The sequence below is a fragment of the Hylobates moloch genome, unplaced genomic scaffold (genome assembly GCF_009828535.3).
Source record: "Hylobates moloch isolate HMO894 unplaced genomic scaffold, HMol_V3 SCAFFOLD_4, whole genome shotgun sequence".
Classification (NCBI taxonomy): domain Eukaryota; kingdom Metazoa; phylum Chordata; class Mammalia; order Primates; family Hylobatidae; genus Hylobates; species Hylobates moloch.
This window is the reverse complement of record NW_026652279.1, coordinates 29,940,367-29,944,302: the sequence shown is the minus strand read 5'-3', so window position 1 is coordinate 29,944,302 and position 3,936 is coordinate 29,940,367. Positions and strand designations below refer to the sequence as shown.

Here is a 3,936-nt window from a genome sequence, read left to right as displayed (position 1 = left end):
CCCGCCCCGCGGGGGAGTGGCCCGGGAGTGGAGGTGTGGACCGGCAACCCGGTGTCTTGAGTCGGGGGACAGCCTGGTCAAGCCCCCAGGCTCCAGAGCAGCAGCTAACAGGCGGTACGGCGGCGTCGGGTCTCCATGGAGACGGGGGCGGGGCCAGAAGGCGGTGAGCGGCGGGGGGAGGGGCTTCCAACGGCCATCAGCCCCGCCCAGCCTGGGCAGAGAGCCCGGTCTGGGAGGCCGAGCTAGGGACCCCCCGGCTGAGCCTGATTTCTGAGGGCGGCCGGGGCCACCTCCCTCCAGGAGCTGCTGCGCCCACAGGGACCGGCGCCCTCTGTGGGTCCCGCGGCTCCTGGCCCCGTTCAGCGCCTCCAGAGGCCTCACCCGGGCCCTCTCCATTGGGTCCACAGGGGCCTCAAAGCGCTGGCCCAGACACGGGGTCACTCCCCTGAGCCTCCCGACCTTCCCATGCACTGGTCCTTTGGAGCCCTGGGTTTTGGAGTTTGTCCTTCCTAAGTGCCGCCCGCCAGGACGTGGCTGCTCCAGGACCACAGCGGACCGAGCGCGGTCGCGTCCCCTGCGGGCCACCCGTCAAGGGCACAGGGGGAGAGGCGTCGTGTAGGGTCCAGCCCTACTGGATCTGTGGGTTTTCCTCCTCGTTTGCGGAGACGAGAGATTGTAGAAATAAAGATACAGGACAAAGAGACAGAAGAAAAAAACAGCTGGGCCCGGGGAACCACTACCACCTAGATGCGGAGACCCGTTGTGGCCCCGAATGCCTGGCTGCACTGTTATTTATTGGATACAAGGCAAAAGGGGCAGGGTAAGGAGTGTGAGTCATCTCCAGTGATTGATAAGGTCATGTGAGTCACGTGTCCACCGGACATGGGGGCCCTTCCCTGTTTGGCAGCCGAGGCAGAGAGAGAGAGAGGGGACAGCTTATGCCATTATTTCTTCTATGCATTTCAAAGACTTTTAGTACTTTCACTAATTCTGCTACTGCTATCTAAAAGGCGGAGCCAGGTGTACAGAGTGGAACATGAAAGCGGACCAGGAGCGTGACCGCTGAAGCACAGCATCACAGGGAGATGGTTAGGCCTCCGGATGGCTGCGGGCGGGACTGACTGATGTCAGGCCTTCCACAAGGAGTGGAAGTCCTCCTGCAGAATTGTGGAAGTCAGCGCTTCCACAAGCGTTGGCGTTACCGCTAGACCAGGGAGCCCTCTAGTGGTCCTGGCCGGGCGTAACAGAGGGCTCACATTTGCCTTCTGGTCACTTCTCACTGTGTCCCTTCAGCTCCTATCTCTGTATGGCCTGGTTTTTCCTAGGTTATAATTGTAGAACAAAGATTATAATATTGGGATAAAGAGTAATGTTACAAACTAATGATTAATGATATTCATATATAATCATATCTATAATCTATTTCTAGTATAACTATTCTTATTCTATATATTTTATTATACTGGAACAGCTTGTGCCCTTGGTCTCTTGCCTTGGCACCTGGGTGGCTTGCTGCCCACAATGTCCCAAGGTGCAGTGACCAGCCCTGCCGGGGGCTGACCCTCGGGGTAGGGAGAGGGCACTAACTCGGGTCCTCTCCCCTTCCTCAAGGCTCCTTCCTCACCTGGGGTGAAGGGCTCCCAATCCCAGCCCGCAGGGGACTTCCTGTTTCATTGATGCCAACAAGTGAACATTGATGCCAACAAGTGAACATTGACCATCTCCCGTGTGCATGGACAGAGAAGACAGACACGCTGGCCCTCGGGTGGGTGAGAGAGACTATCAGTGCAGAAAACTCTTCATAGAGATAGGCGATAGGAAACAAACACCAGGAAAAGTGAGGGTGGGAGATGCAGGTGACCCTACTGCAGATAGGGTGCTCAGGGAGGGCTTCCCTGAGGAGGTGACATTCACTTGATTGGCAAAAGGGATGGTCAGGGCCTGTGATAGTTTTCTAAGGGAGGGAAGAGCAGTGCCCAGCAGGGTGGGACCCACGGAGTCTGAGAAAGGCTTGAGACTCAGAAGATGAAGAAGCAGGAAGACCCATTTCAAGGCCTTCACAATCTTCTAGGGCACAGATGGTGAAAATGGCTCAGTCCAGAATTTGGTTTAGGTTTCAGGAGGATGCTGGGTCCCTCACACTCTTCTTGAGGCTAAAGGGCTCCAGCTCCTTGGGCCCTTTCCGTGCAGACATGGTTCTGGGGCCCCGGCTACATGGACACCCTTCTGATGGTTGTCTTCTGCAGCCAGGCAGGGGGTGTGGAGCGACCCGCCCCTTCCTTGGCCAAGTGGACAGATGAAGGGAGCCTCTGGGGGCAGGATTGCTGGACTGGGAATTAGACTTGGAGTGTAACTCAAACGCCCCACGGGCCCTACCTCTTCTCTGGAGCTCTGCTTCTTCAAGAAAACTGGGAAGAAGGGACAGCAAGGCCAGCTCTCAGGACCCTTGCCCTTCCACCCCGTGATGCTTCTAGATGGCTCTCAGGGGCCACCTTTTTCAGGAAGAATTCTCGGGATATAGGAAAGTAAAGGGAGGAAACGTGTTTTGAGTGGCACTTAGATCAGTCTCTAGACTGGGTGTTGGTTTAGTGAGGTTTGCTTTTTCTACTGCCTGACACCCCTTCACAAAACCCGAGTCCTGGCTAGGCCAGGAGTGAGATTCCTGTTTGTAGATGTTCATCATTCCATGTTGCACAGGAGGAGGTCTGGGGGAAAAGGGAACAGATACTAGCAAGTGTATAAAAAGATAATTCAGAGAAAACCTAGAAGAGAAATCAGGATGGGGGGATTAGGAATGGCAAAGGAAGAACTGGGGGAGAGGGAGTTGGGGGTGGGGCTGGGACAAACAGAAAGGAGGTGGGGGAGGGGGCCAGGGAAATAAAGTCTAAGAAGTCAGCGGGGACCAGAAGCCACAGCCTTAGTGGGGGCATCGGGAGAGCAGCAAGCTGCATCTACCTTGGAAAGGTGGAGGAGAGGACTGCAGCGAGCTGGGTGGGGAGGAAGGGAGAGGTGGCAGGGCAGAGGAAGCAGGGGACAGACAGGAGGAAGAGATGGTGCCCTGAGCCATGTGTCTGCCACCACTACCATCACTGAAAATGGAAAACTCTTTGCCTTCTCCTTACCCCTGTCACCATAACTACCCCATTCTCTCTGCCCCCCGTTCTTTAGTAATAGGTGCTGGCAAGTAAGGAGCAGAGTCTTCTTTGAAGTTGCTGAGGAAACCTTCGGAGGCAGTGTGAACCCACCAATCTTGCCCTGTAGGGAGCTCAGGATCCCCAAGATTGGATGAGCAAATAAGCTTAGTCAATGACAGTCCCACCAGCCTTGCTGAGAGTCACAGTAGGCATCCACTCCCGCTGTGGGTCCCCAAGCCTGCTCTGCTGGGCAGCCTCAGGGACCCAGAGCTGTACTTCCAATGCTCTGCAGACACACCTCGGGCTTGAATCCCATCTCACCAATTCCACATGTTGGATATAAAATACTCCAGGAATAAATGCTTGGTGCCACGAGTAAAAACAGCACTCAGGCAAAAGTTTAATGCTCTCAGCAAGGCAATTTACTTCCGCAGAAGGGTGTCACTGGTGTCAATCAAGATCGCAAGTGCACACAGAACAAAGGAGACCAGGGGGTTTTTATCCTTAAAGCAGTCCCTATCTCTGTGCCACTCCCCCATGGGCTGGGGTCAGACTGCACAATCTGAGCTGACCCGATTGGCTACTTGTACATATTTTCCTAAATATAGCAGGGGAGGGGGACGTGAGGTACGGAGGTGAATTGTGTGAGATGTGCAGTTTCGGGGGAACAATGGGTGCAGGTAACCAAGGGAACAGATGTGAGTTATTGATTAGAGCTGATGGGAAGTGGTAGGCTGTTTACGGTAACTAGGGGCAAGGGAGAACAAGAAAGTTGAGTTTCAGAACAAAGGATAAGGAAGTT

General features: G+C 54.7%; 1 long non-coding RNA gene across 1 annotated transcript; it reads left to right on the top strand.

Moving 5' to 3' along the window:
• The first annotated feature begins 297 nt into the window (after nucleotides 1-297).
• Nucleotides 298-3,621, top strand: LOC131383356 (uncharacterized). Its single transcript, XR_009213351.1, has 3 exons — nucleotides 298-820; nucleotides 1,612-1,765; nucleotides 3,169-3,621. It is a non-coding gene; the product is annotated as an uncharacterized LOC131383356 (long non-coding RNA).
• The last annotated feature ends 315 nt before the right edge of the window (nucleotides 3,622-3,936 follow it).